The sequence below is a fragment of the Phocoena sinus genome, chromosome 17, assembly GCF_008692025.1.
Source record: "Phocoena sinus isolate mPhoSin1 chromosome 17, mPhoSin1.pri, whole genome shotgun sequence".
NCBI lineage: Eukaryota > Metazoa > Chordata > Mammalia > Artiodactyla > Phocoenidae > Phocoena > Phocoena sinus.
The window spans coordinates 15,288,239-15,302,501 of record NC_045779.1 but is presented as its reverse complement, the minus strand read 5'-3'; the positions used below and the strand labels follow the sequence as shown (position 1 = coordinate 15,302,501).

The window sequence follows — 14,263 nt, the reverse complement described above, 5'->3', positions numbered from 1 at the left end:
TAAAACTGATCCAAGTAACCTTTATGAGGCTTCTCTTCTAATTTTCAGTGCAACTCTCCCGCATCCCCCCAACATCACTTTCTGTCTATCCAAGTAACCTTTATGAGGTTTCTCTTCTAATTTTCAGTGCAACTCTCCTGCATCCCCCAACATCACTTTCTGTCTAGAAAGTGGACTTTCCACTAAAAAACTTTTGTGACTCATGTCGTGACGAGAATGCTCAACCAGGTCAGGCTTTACACTGTTTGCCCCTTTGCTTTATCATGCAATTGCTGGGTGGCACCCTTTTAAGCTCGCCTCGCACGGTCGCGCCACTCCATCCCCTCTTCAGATGCGGCTGCAACTGGAGAAGCCTATCGTCTTAGGGGCCGAGGTTGAATTGATGGACGACGGGCGCCTCCAGGGCGCAGCAGCAGACGCGGGCGTGCGAGGTGCGCCCTAGGGGTGCAGGCTGCTGGCCGAGGGGCCCGGGCGGAGTGCGAGCGGGAGGTTCCTCCCGGGGCGAAGCTGGCACTGGGCTCTCTCCGATCTTCGTGCGGGGGCATCTGCCCCGCCGTCTGCAGCCCCAAGATCCCACTGCCTCCACTCTGCAGCCCCAGCCTGTCCCATCCACTCGTTCTTTTTGGCACTGCCCTTTGCCCTCCCATGGAGTCATCTGTTTACTCTCCCTTCACTTCCAGTCACCCATAGGTCACCCTCCCTCTACCACAGTCACCCATTTTGTCCCCTCTCCTTTCTCTCCTCACTCTTCACCTCTCCCCAGGTCGCCTTCTTAGAGGACTCCGCCGACGGAGATGCTGCGGACCCCGCGGCCAGGGTCTGCTCCCCGGAGAACCCTCCGTCCACCTTTGCCCCCTCCCCGGGGGCGCGGGACGCAAGTTTCCGCTCCGTCCTTTCCCCAGTGACAGGACTTGGCTGCGGCCACGGCCAGGGAGGAGGGGGGAGGGACTGCCTGGCTCCCGAGCCCCCTCCCCTAATCGCGAGCTCTGCGCGGTCTGTGTCTCTCTCGGCAAGTGCGGAGACGCGGAGGAGGAGGAGGGAGTTGGGGGAGGATCTCCATTGAAATAAACAACCAGGCAGCAGTTATTAACACGGGAACATGGCGGCCGCAGCCTCAGCCACAGCTTCGGCGGCGAAGGTCAGCGCCGACGGCAGCCGGCACCTGACGGCGTGACCGACCCGAGCCGGTAACCGCGCCTTCCCTGGGGGCCGCGAGGGCGGGCGGGAGGCGGGCGGGGGGCGCCGCGTCCCCACCCCCGGCCGCGTCTGCCCTTCCTGTGCCGAGCCGGGCAGAGCCGCGCGCCGCCGAGAGGGCTGTTTTGTGTGCGGCGACCGCTGCCCTGGTGCGCGGAAAACGCGAGTTGCATCCCGGAGGCGCCGCGAGGCTGGGGAGTTGGGGCTTGGGGGGTGGGGAGGGCGGGAAGCGGCAGGGAGACGCGGAGTCCCTGGGAGAGAAAGGAGGCGCTCCAGCGCTTTGCCAGAGCTCGGGAGACGAGTCCCGGAGCGCGAGGCGGGCGGAGGCTGCAGCCCGCGGCGCCGGCGAGAGGTGAGAGCCGAGGCGCGGCGGGGAGGCCGGGGGCGCGGGCGCGGCTCCCGCCCGAGGAGCGAGACGCCCGCCGCCCTGCCCGGTGCGGGTCGGCGAGGAGCGCGTCTCTTGCGCCCTCGGGGGACGCGAGGCAGGGACGGAAAGGTGAAGCCAAAGGTGCATTCTTTCATGGAAACACGGAGCGACTGCTGCGCTGGGTGGGAGCCGGGCGAGGGGAGGCAGGACTTGGGAAGTGCTCGGGGGTGTGTGAAGGTGAAGCGCCGTGTCAGGGGCGGCCAGCTGGGTGAGACGCCGGGAGGAGGGGATCCGCGGCCCGGCAGCCGGGCCGGGCCCGTGTCAGCGCCGGGGGTTGGGGGCGAGGGGCGCCGGGCGCCGCGGGCGGACGGGAAGGAGCTGTGGCGGGCGGGGCGAGCGGCGCGCTCGGGCCGAGCAGGCCGGGCCGCGGTGGGGGCGGGGAGCCGGGGGCCGGACCGCGGCGGCGCCGAGCCCGGCTCGCCCCTGACTTAACTTTCTGGGTGCGGGCGTGTGTGCAGGAGGCGCGCAGGGGCCGGGGCTGGGGGCGGGAGGCGGTCCGGGAGGTTCCGGGTTGGCTCGCCAGCGCCCCCTTTTCTCTCCCCCATCTCCCCGCCCCTGAAGGGACAGGCCCTCAGGGCCCCCAGGCGGGAAGCGGGAGGGGCCCTCCCGGCCGGCTCGCGATGGTCACGCCCCGGGCCCGGGGACACGTCTTTCTCGGGCCTCCGGGGGCTGCTGGGGGAGGGGGTCAGGGTCTTCGCTGCGCGCAGGAGCTCCCCGCCCCCCGCCCCTCCGGGGAGTCCCGGAGGCGCCTCTTCCGAGATCGGGGGTGGGTCGGTCCCTGGTTAACTGGTCCCTCCCTCTTCCCCCTCCCCCTAGTGGTTTCCGGGGCCTGCGGGACCGAGGGGCGGGAATCGGGGATCCGAGCGCCCTGCACCGGCCGGGAGCTGGACCGGGCCTAGCGCCGTCCGGGTCTGTCACTGGTAGGGGAAACTTTCCTAAACCGGGGACCGAGCCTGAACGCCCTCCTCCGCCACCTCGTCCTCTAATCCCACTCCCACTCCACCTCCTCCAACGCCTTCCCCTCCCACCGACCCGAATCTCGCTGCGTGTGAGTGATGGGACAGTGAGCCAATCGAAGTCAGGGAACTGACCTGCCGGGTGTCGGTAAGCCAATCGCGGGGGTTGGAGGAAGGGAGGGGCGGGGCTTCTTCCGGACCAGTTAGAGAGGAGTTGCGCGCGGGGCGGGGGAGTCATGGAGACGCCAAGAGCTCTCCACTCTTGCACATCCCTGGTCACCCGCTCCTACATCTGTGGGATAGCGTCACTTACGGGGGCTCTGACCGGGGGAGGCAACGTAGTTTGCACGAGATACTGTGTATCTCTGGTACCACCAGAGACGTTGTCTTAGACACGACGAAGTCTAAAAGGCACTTAAGATGTGGCAGTAACTGTCCGAGGCCCGTTTCTAAAATGGCATATATTGTAGTGATCGCGTTTTGGACCTCAGCGCTCGGTTTACGTGCTGAGGATCATAGGGGTTATCTGTTTATCTCTATCTCAGTTTCACTCAGCTACTCCAGCGTGGGGACAATGAAATTTGAAAGGGTTCTCTGAAAACGAAGGCATCGGGAAAAACTCACGTCAGTTGATTATTGGGAGTGTAAAGCATCATTGTTTGTAATGGCTTCACTGGTTCCTTGATTAACTAGAGCGCCAGTTTCCAAAGTACACTTGGAAGTTCGGTGTTTGGGATGACATTTTTAAAAAAAAGTTGTGGTTTATGGTATGCATTTTTTGTTTTCTGTTTTTTTGCTCTTTCTTAAACAAAATGAAGTTAGGAACCAAAGCATCACTGTTTGAAACCTAAAGCATTGGTATTTAAGGAACAAGCTGGTCAAAGAATATTTGTCTACAGAAAGAAAGTGAGTAAAATGTAGTTTGTCAGATTACTCCCACACAAAAGATTCTTAAAAATAAATTATTTTAGTTTGCTTAAACACTACTGAATGCTACAGTGTGTGGGTACTTTTTTGGTTTTTGCAAGGTTAGGAGACATCTTTGGTTATTTTACACTGTTTGTTGGCTACAGTCTAGTGACTTCCTCAACTCTTGACTTTTCAGAATAGGGAGGATAGGTCTTCGGTTCTCTGTAAAGATCACAGGTTGCTCTGCAGGAATAGCAGTGTTTTAAAAAGACAGCAGCTGCTGCTGCGATGCTGTGTGTGTGTGTGTGTGTGTGCGTGCGTGCGTGTGTGTGCGTGTGTGTGTGAGCGCGTGTGTGTGTGTGTGTGTGCGCGTGCTCCTGTTCTTTGTTGGGGAGGTTAGTGCACATTGACAGCAGCAAGGCTCCTTTTTCCAACTGGAATTTGTAGAATCTTTGGGAGTTCAAAGAATGAATAATATTAGCGTGAGAATACATCTGTTCATTTTGTGATGAGTATCCCATGAATTTAATCTTGGGAGGGATTTGTTTTGTTTTTTGAGGCATTTTATGTGCATGATACTTATGTATACTGGTTTCTTGAGCTTTTAATAATACTGGGTTACTAAGAAAGAATTGAGGGGTCTATAGTTTTAGGGAACAGTATTTACCATGAATTCCCAATCCAGTATAATTGTAAGTGTTCATATAGACAAAAATTAATTGCATTTTGCTCTAGCCCTTGAGGTGTTATTTTAGTGATAAAATAGTAAAAACTGTGAAGATAAAACAAACATTTAGCTGCTAGAAGTAGGGAGTATTATAAATTAAACAACGTTCCAAATTTGACAACATTCAAAACTGCCCCGTCATTAGTTAATTTAGCTACTGAAGGCCACTCTAACATGTGTCTTTTGTGTGCTCAAGAGCAACACATTATTTTTACTCCTTCTCTACAATAATCCTTGAGAATGTTCTCAGATTCTTGGTGGCAGTGAGTAGCAAGTCCCCTAATGCCTGCTAGGGGGAAAAAAAACCTCTCAAGCATATGGAGACATCTAGAAAAAGATGTGCATCGTCAGCTGTGATTCCATTGTGTGCTCTCAGACTGGATCTGAGCCTTCTTCCTCCAGGGAATTTCAGTCTTAACAGAGGAGTTTTAGATGTCAGGATACTGAAGCAGAGGTTAGAAAAGAGCTTACCAATTATGAATTTAATATTTTTTAGATAGTTTAGCTCTGATTTTAACCCTTCATTGGTTAAATATAATTTACATGACCTTTGCTCAGTGTTAGAGGCGCATTTAACTAGAAACCTAAAATGTAAAGATCAGGGGAACTTGGGCTGCTGTGTGAGCGCATAAAGGGGCAGTGCTCCTTGGTTGGCTTTATTTTTAGTTGTATCTTATTAAAGCTTTGCAAGCCTCAGAAGCAAGGACCTATGAACAGTGCTTTCGTTACACACCCTATATTTAAGAATTCAGTACCTTAGCTGTTTCAAATCACATCAGGTTGAAATGTGACCCATAAGTTGACAGCTTGGATTTCTTAGGAAAAATTGTTTGTATTGAATTGAGTTTAAAAGGGATGCTTTTAAGCAGTCATTAGGATGTTGGGTACCAAAACAAAGGGGGGCTCTTTAAACAATTTTTCTAGAAGATTAGTTTTCTGAAATGCACAGTGTGTCCTTATTTGATATTTTGACCATTATTATGTCATGATTGAAATTATTTAAATGCATAATTAATGCTTCACTATTTTTATAGCAGAACTGCTATTTAAGAAATTGTTAGCTTTTCAATGTTTTGTGTTTATAGTTTTGTTTGGTAATTTATGTTATTACATGCTCTATCAATTTTAAATTAAGAGAATAGGAGGGAGAAAATAAGTCAGTTGCTTTAAGGTGTTGGTCTTTTATTGCAGTAAATCATAAAATGAGCAGCGAATCAGGATCTTTCCCCCTATGAAATAATCAGACTATGTTTACATACTAATAACGAAAACTAAGGGAAACAGAACAAACCCCCCCTTACTCAGTTTTTTTATACACTTTCATATTGCAGGCTAATTTTACCTCTATGCCTTGTTTTCTAAACAAAAAAAATTTTGGCGTTTGTGTTTATTTCCTTTTTTGTTTTTTACAGGCTTGTAGAAGGGTTTATGAATTGTTAACTGTAGAAAGAATATTATGTCATATTACTCTTTAAAGTCTGTTGAAAGTAATGGCTGGAAAAGCCGTACAATACGGTTTTAGTGTCACAGGCCCTCAATTCAGACAGTATAAAGAAAACACATACTTTATGGATTCTAGATACTACTTCTGAAACAGAGGTGAGAATGTGACTTTTGTGGATATTTTAGAAGCATATGTAGTTTTCCTAGCTGTTACAAAGCTGAGGCGAGGGTGATTATGAAAAAGTGGAAATCTTAAAGGTTGTGCTATGAAGGTATCTGAAATTAAACGACTACATGGTCTGCAGTTAAATCATAATACTCTTGGCTGTTAGGGTAAAGATTTTATGTGTTTATCCTATGAAATGTTCATCAGTGACCACATTTCTGGCTTCCAGTGGCTATGATGATATAATGCAATTGTGGAAACATTGACTCTAGGACACTTTTCAGTTGTTTCTCTAGTTGGAAATTTCTAGAGAAGAATTAAATAAGCAGGGAACCTATGGCAGTGTTTGACTTACCTGCTTTTGAGGCTTTTGGACATAGAATCTTAATTTTAAGAAAGTAAGAGAGGAGAGCTACTTATAGGTAGACATTATTAGCAGTAATTAAATAGTTATTAATACTTAAAGGTTCTGAAAGAAAAAACAGTTTTTACTTTGGGTGTCAATTGGTAGGTGCATGGAGAATTGAAGTTAGCATGTTAATTCTGTCAGAATTTATGTTGTTTTAGGCAGCCAATTGTGAACTGTTAAGAGTTCCTGATGGAGTTCCCCATGGCCAGGTTAACTCTCATTTTGGGCTTTTTAGATCCTGTTTTTGCATCCTTGCCTCATTTAACCATTGTTTCATTTGTTTGTTCAGTTATTTGTTGAGTTTTGAGTGTCTCAGCTTTGGCAGTTTACTTTTATAGTATAAACCATCCATTGCAAACCTGTGATTAAAGGGGGAACACACAGTGAGTGGGTGATGATTTTTTTTTGGTGGGGGAAGGGTGGAAAGGGATGTGTTCACCTTAGTTTTCAATTTGCTTTTTATACTAAAGATCTTTTCTTTTAATGTGTTAATTTTAATTATATAAGCTAGATAATTCTGCTTTGATTTGGGTTTGGGTTTTTTTCCCCCCTGAAAATAGGATTGTAATGTTTATAACAAAAAGGTTGTTAAATGTTCCCTTGACTGATTAGCTTATGATTAAATAGATTTCGTTTAATGAAGGTATGAATATTTATCATTAGTTTTGTTTTTATTTCCCCTGAAATCATGTTATGTGTGGTCCAGGTGGCAACCTATAGTTGGGTGAAGGTGACAGGGCAGTCAGTGACCTCTGATTTCTATGGATTGTCTGTGCCTTGTTGCTGCTTTTAAGGCTAACATACCCTGGGCCTTACCACTGTAGGTTTCTAAAGGATGGAAAACTCCCTTGCACAGCCTTTCACAGGTATTCTGCTGTGGTTGTCAGTTTTTCTAGATGTAACTCATTCTGGCTCTTGACTAAAATGTCTGTATTGGGAGAGCAGCAATAGAACAACTGAAATGATAAGAGCAGCTGTCACTGAGTGCCAACAACCTGTTAGGGGCTTTTTGAGGCATGCTCCATTCCTTCATTCTTGCCACAATCCTGTGAAGTAGAGGTTACCTTCATTTTCCAGGAGGAGATGAAGACCAAAGGGGATTAAGTTGTGCCTCTGAGCAAAACTTCAGGGAAAAAATTGACCTTGACCAATGGGTGGGGAAACAAATCATAAATATCAGAGGGAATGGTGAGTCTGAGAACGTCTTCCTGGTTGGAATCTGATAAAACATATATTTGCAGGTCGTTAGAAGGCTCTCAGTCTGGTTGTTTGGTTTGTAAAAAGGATGAATAGGTTTGAATAGATCCAGTCCTGCAAATTCTGTATGCCTGTGTCTCCCAAACCCTTGCCTCAGCCTGTGTCTCCCAAACCCTTGCCTCAGGGCAAGCCTGTACCTGGACAGTCAATACTTATCTTAAGATCTATAAGCAGTCTCCAGATTTTTTAGTCATCGGCCCAGAATTTAACAGTTCCTAAATTGCAGGATTCTTTCTTGTCTTTTAATTTTCAAAAAGTAAGAATGGTAATGGATGAAGTTGAAACAGGTAACCTTTACTGAGTGCTCACTCAAAACCTGGGGCCCTGCTAATAAGGTGCCCGTGCTATACACTCCTGTCTGGTTCTCACTGTAAGACAGTGAGGGAGGCGCTCTTGTTGTCATTCCTCTTTCACAGTTCAGGAAGTGCGGACGCAGAGCTGTCACATAACTTGCCAAAGGTCACACAGCCCGAGTGCTGGAGAGTAATTTGCACCCAGGCCAACGTTGCCCCTTAGCCCTGCCTTCTTAACTTGTGTTCTTGTTAGATGGTCGGTCGGCCGCACTTCCTCGCAGCCTCCTGTGGATGTGTCCCATCCAGTGCTTTGTGGAGATAACACAGATCCATCATTCTCCACTAGGGAAAGGGAAAGGAAAAAGGGGTAGGAGTGTATTTTGAAAAAGCACATTCAAGTTGCCTATTGTTTCTCAGAATCAGAAGCTCAGAAAATAAGCTTGAGAAAACTCCGTTGTGGGTGAGAGGTAGAAAAGAGATGGAGACAGCCCTCTAGATAGAGGTTTAGGACCAATGAAGCACTGGTATAGATATTCGGCTTCTTGTTCCTTTAATGTATATTTAATTCTAGCACGTTTAACCGTTAGGTGGTAATTGTGTGATGTATGTTTTGCAGGGTTTTTTGCAACCCGTGTAGCATGGGTGACTCGGTGTTGAGATATTGTAGTCCCCAAAGGAGGCTGGTAATATATTCAGTCATCTGACTTCTGCTCTGCTATTTGTGGAATTCTTCTGTCTGCTCAATTGTTTGCAGGGAGCGGGGAGAGCTTTCAGGGAACTCTTTCACCTGTGCACGTGTGGGGATCAGCAATGCACTGCTTTTAGTGTTCCAGCTGCCGGGTCTGAAGCCCTGTTGTCAGAGATGAAAATATAAGGCATGGTATTTTCTATTATTCATTTAGTGGGTCCACAGGAAATGTGACCCCACATCTTCCAAGGCTTGTGGGGTGTGAGGGGGTTCTGGGAGTTCCTGTTGTTGCTGCCTGATTTCTGTCCCTGGAAGCACCCATCTAAATGAGGATGGTCTTTTCCCGCAGATTGCTCCCACTTATAAAATCAGCTCAGGAATCAAAGATGAAGTGACTTTCCTTACCTTCGATGGTACAGTAGCATTTGTAGGAATATTTAATATTAATTTAGCTTAACATTTCTAATTCTCTTGTTAATATGCTTAATAATGAAAAGCTTTTCGGTTATTGTCAAAATGTAAATTGAACATTGAATTGCATATTTTAGAGGAACCTATAGCTTTACTTGAGTCATTTCTAGAGTCAAACTAAATGGAAAATTTAGTTACTTGGAAAACATATTTTTAAACATACATTTTTAATGTGCTTGTATACATATATTTAAAAATAGATTTTTTTTCATAAATATGTTTGTTAGGTAATCACCTCTGGTTATTGTTGGAACATAGGTGGCGAATTCTTTCACAGGTATTTTTGATTCCTAAATAAGGAATATGGAAGTTCCTGACTAAAAAAAAATCTCAATGTCAGAAGTGTATGAATGTCTACCAATTTAACATAACAGCATTTCTTGACATTACAGAAGCTGGTTGTGGTAGTAAGGGAGCTGGGCAATGGGGGCCTGCGGGTCCTGGAGGCAATTCTGTGTCCTGTACCTGCCACCTTGTGCCTACGGCCTGTTGTGGACATCGGGTCTGGTGTGCTGTGCTCGGAGACCGGGCCTTTGAAGTGAGGATGGAGTGATAAATAATAGCACAACTTTGGACTGCCTCAGTTGGGTATAAATCTTTGTAGACTTTTCTCTGCCTCCATTTATCCTTCTTCCCTGGCTTTCTTGGTTGTTGTTGCTGGGTTGTTTCCCGCCCCCCAAAGTTGAAGATGGAAGATGGGTGGCAGGGAAGGAACACAATCAAGAGTATGGGGGAGTGTGTTACTATCATTAGTTTTTCGTTAAGTATTTCGAGTCTGATCATGATCTGCAGTTTCCCTCTTTAACAGATTTGCTCTGCTCACAGCACTTGGTGAAGAAGCTGGCTGTTTGTTAAGGAAGCCGTTAGGTTGAGGACAGATCACGTAACAGGCTGGCGCAGTAACTGGCTGATTTGTTGTTCGAAGTTAGTTGCTGCACAAGGTTGTGGTCCAGCCGACCGGGGGTACTGAGCCTCTGTTGTCTAATAGTATTGAGGATTACGTTCCCTAGCTTTGCTGTATTCTCTTTCTTCCCTGTTTAAGGATATTGTTACAGACTCTATCATGTTAGATGTCTTGAAAGTGTTCATTAGATTTAAGTGGTCAAAATGGTTATAAGTTGGAAATATTAAGGTGATTTAAGATGGGTGAAAATTTTAACCAATTCCTAAAGTCTTAGGAATGCCCACCTCTTTGGAGTTTCTGGTAGTGTATTGTGTTTTCAATTTCTGTATTTCTGTTTTGAGACTCGTGTAGTGTTCTTATTGCTATTTTAAGTAAGATGTATGAATATCTTGATTCCTTAAGATTTTTCTGTAAAAGTGTGGTATAGAAATATTTATTCCATTAAGGAATGTCATTTTATTGTATTCTAGCACCACCAGAGTCTTTTCTAAATAAACAGATAGTAAGTATAAGTAAAATCTAGTGACGGGACTGGAAGTTATATAAAGATCTATTTATGCTGTACTACCTTGTATTTTAAACAAGAGGTGTGTACAGTTAAGAATTTTAATAAATTAAAGGCTTTAAGCTGTTAAGTATAACACAAGAAAATGACATGATATTCACTGTGTCCTGAACATATTGACAGTGACAACTGACAGCGACAAAAGTCAACAGAATGCCTGGACATTGAAGGACATTAGAAAACAAAACTGGAGCATTTGCCTTCTCTGGGTAAAGGGCACTCACATCGTAACAACAGCATTCTCGTAATCATTGATGACCTCATCGTGATAGTAAATATCTCACTTTGAGAAAAAGCATTCAGGAGAAAAGAGAGTCAGCAGACCGAGGGAAGCCCAGGTTTGCTGGCTCGAGGTGAGTGAAGGCTGGGGCAGGATGGAGCTGCACTGGGCGCATATGGCCTGGCCCTGTGTGCAGTGCAGGCCGTGGGGCCAGCTGGGACCCCTGGAGGAGAGGGCCTCAGCTGCTCCCTGCCTCTTCTCATGCTCACTGGAGGCAGGCCCAGACCCTGTGGTGGGGAGAGAAGGGAGAGCCTGTGGTAGGTGGAGCTGGTCCCAGGACACTGAGGCCCCAGAAGCTCTCCTTCACAGTAGTTGTCTGCATCCTGATCTCGCACCAGGAGCTGGCCGGCTCCCTCGTGTAGAGTCTCCTGATGAACTGCATCCTTAATTCTGGACCAGGTTGGTGATGCTGATGGCCCGCTCCCTTCAGGCACCACGGAGCCCCGCAGCCCTTCCACCCCAGTGCTCTGTATTACCAGACTGAGCATCTGGGGGATTCTCTTCCCCTTTTCAGGTGAGAAGTGAGGTGACTACTCCACCCAATGGCAGGTAAAGACCAGGTAGGACAAGGGAAGGCCTTCTGGGGCTTGTGATTTTCAGAGGCTGAGCTGCTTGCCTTCACCTGGCCTGGCCCTCAGATGAGTGAGGGAAGCCAGTGCCTTTGCACCAAGGGATAGAGAGGGGTTTCCTCGTTATGGAGGCCCTCTTCATTCCCTACTCAAGAAATTTCCCAGTGAGGTTCAGGTGTCTCTAGCAGCCTCATCCCAGGTTTTCTGGGCTTGCCTCAACGGTTCATAGATGTTTACTCTCTTGGAGAAAGGGATTGAGTGTATAATGAGGAAAAAGAAAAGGAAAGGCGTTCAGAAAGAAACTGGGGGCGGCCCATAGAGGAGTTGCTGCATTGAGTCCAGGCTAAAGAGGTTAGGACCACGCAGATGGAAAATATCAATGCAGAAGAGTAGCCTTGCTTGAAATCTGTAAATTAATGAAGGTATATATAGAGTAAATCCAGAGTAGCAAATACATGCCCTTGCAGCTTGAAAGATTTTTAAGGATGGACTATTAGTTTATCAGCTTGATCAAACCAAGTAGTCAACTTACAGTACTTGTTACTTTAAGTGGAATAGGCAACTTACACAGACTTTTTGGGGAAGGTTTAAATGAATAAACGGAGGGCCATAACATGTTAGTAAAACACATTACAAGTTTTGCTACACATTGTTTGGAGTTTAACATCAAGGAGAAAAACCATCAAATAAAATGCTCTGACAAATCTGGCATTAAAATTTCTGTTGTGTTCTATAAATATGCTTAAAATGATTATATTGGCTTATTGTCTGAATGATACAGGTACAACAGGGAATGGTACCTGTTTTCTTATGGGTTTGCTAAAATTGGGGGAAATAGTAAGGATGGAGTCTATATGTCTGTGTGTGTGTATATGTATACACATACGTATTTTTAAAAATAAATTTGTTTTATTTATTTATCTTTGGCTGCATTGGGTCTTCATTGAGGTGCGTGGGCTTCTCACTGTGGTGCCTTCTCTTGTTGCGGAGCACGGGCTGTAGGCACTTGGGCTTCAGTAGCTGTGGCACGTGGGCTCAGTAGTTGTGGCTCGCGGGCTCTAGAGCACAGGCTCAGTAGTTGTGGCGCATGGGGTTAGTTGCTCCGTGGCGTGTGGGATCTTCCTGGACCAGGGCTCGAACCTGTGTCCCCTGCATTGGCAGGTGGATTCTTAACCACTGTGCCACCAGGGAAGGCCACATATATGTATTTTTTCATTCATTTTCCCTCTCCTCCCAAATAGTATACAGAGCAGCTTAAAGTCTTTCCTTTTTAAACTGTAGTTTGGGCTGACTTAAATTCTCCTTCTGTACTGTAAGTCAATAGACTGATCTTTCCAAAATATCCCTTTTATAATAATATAAGTCCCCCCACTCACTACAGAATGACATTCCCAGACGCTTACTAGATGGGTCTGCCACAAAGCCGTTTCCCCCATTTCTACTCTTTGCATGAGCCTTTGTACCTGTCAGTCTGTTCTTCCTGGCCTGCTGTGAACATGTGTTGACCACGCAAGCTCGTGCTCTTTGATTTGCCTAGAGAAAACTAATGAGTTAGTCTAAAATTTAAGAAGCAGTTCTTTGATATAAAGCTCAACTTGCTGGGGGTTTATATTATTGATCTCAGTTAACAGCAAAGTGTACAATCAAAACAAAAAGAGAGATGGAATCCAACAATATCCAGAGGTTATTAGTCAGTTGCTTGTTACATTGATTACAGATTTTACAAAAGAATTTTCTGTAGAACAAGAAGGAAGTCCACTTACCTTTGAATCAGAAACAATAAAGACTTACATTTTTGGTGTTGTTGCCTCAGTAAAACTGAACATTTTCTGCACCCAGACTTATTAACTTTTCCCCTGCAGAATATTTTGACACTGTAATGGGAAGAGGGATTAATAATCTCAGTTTATAGTGGAAAGAGGAGAAAAAAGGTAAAGAAAACCTTGGGGAAATTCAGTAGTTCTGGAAAGGTGATAAAACAAAACCAAATGCAAAGTGTAGGGTCGGCACTTAAATACTTCCATTGAAGAAGTGATCAAAAAGAGAATGAAAGCATCACTTGAAGGGTTGATGTCTCAATAGGTAAGTAATGAAATTCTACAACTATCAAAAGAACGAAGCCCCTACAGGCCACACATTAATATATACTTGTGACAAGACCTGGAAAAGTATTCTCAACTTTCTTCCCAAATCTCTATTTAAACAGTAATTTTTTTACTTTGTGGGGTCATTTTATTTGCAGAATAAGTCAGAACGTGATCTGTCTGTCATCTGTTCAGATTCTTTCATCAACCAATTATATATTAAGTAGTAGAAACGGTATACAACCCCAGTGGAAAAGCAGGGTGGGGCTTTGGGATGGGCAGTGTCATATGTCTCTCTTTTTCTTAGCTCCTGTGATACTTCCATAATGTGGTAGAACAAGTGGTTAAATGACAGCTCTTTCAGTGTTGTGTGTGCTTTTTCTTTCTCCCTCTTTCCCCGCTGTGTGTGTGTGTGTGTGTGTGTGTATGTATGTGTGTGTGTGGGGTGAACTATTTGGAAGTAAGTTACAGATGACCCTTTATTCATAAAGCACGTCGCTGTAAAATAAAGGCATTACTTAGGTAATAGCATACAATACAACTATTAAACCTAATAAAACTTTGTTTTAAACCTAAGAAAACATATCATCAAGTATCAACTGTCTTCTTTCAATTTTCCCTGTTACCTCCAAACTGTTAACAGCTGTGGGTTTCAAACCAGGATCTAATCAAGCTCCTCCACTGCATTTGGTTCTGTAGTCTCTGTTAATACTCAGTTAATTCCCCTAGTTTTTGTTGGTTAGTTTTGTGGCTCTTTAGATGTTGGCTTTTTAAAAAGTGTTTATTTTTTTTAATTAAAAATTGTAATTGTGATAAAATTCATATAAAATTTACCATCTTACCCATTGTTAAGTACACAGTTCAGTAATGTTAAGTGCATTCACATTGCTGTGCAACCAGCCTTTTCAGTTTTTAGACTTC

At 45.6% G+C, this 14,263-nt stretch overlaps 1 protein-coding gene across 4 annotated transcripts in view; it reads left to right on the top strand.

Moving 5' to 3' along the window:
* Positions 1–696: 696 nt before the first annotated feature.
* The window catches only part of NCOA2 (nuclear receptor coactivator 2), a 271,533-nt gene continuing 257,966 nt past the window's right edge, over positions 697–14,263 (top strand). Inside the window, exon 1 of one of the 4 annotated variants that reach the window (XM_032609401.1) lies at positions 697–1,187. The gene's annotated coding sequence lies outside the window, so the exon portion shown is untranslated. Of the gene's footprint in view, positions 1,188–1,429; positions 1,547–14,263 lie in introns of those variants that run through there. The other 3 variants (XM_032609407.1, XM_032609402.1, XM_032609408.1) reach the window with 3 other exon arrangements.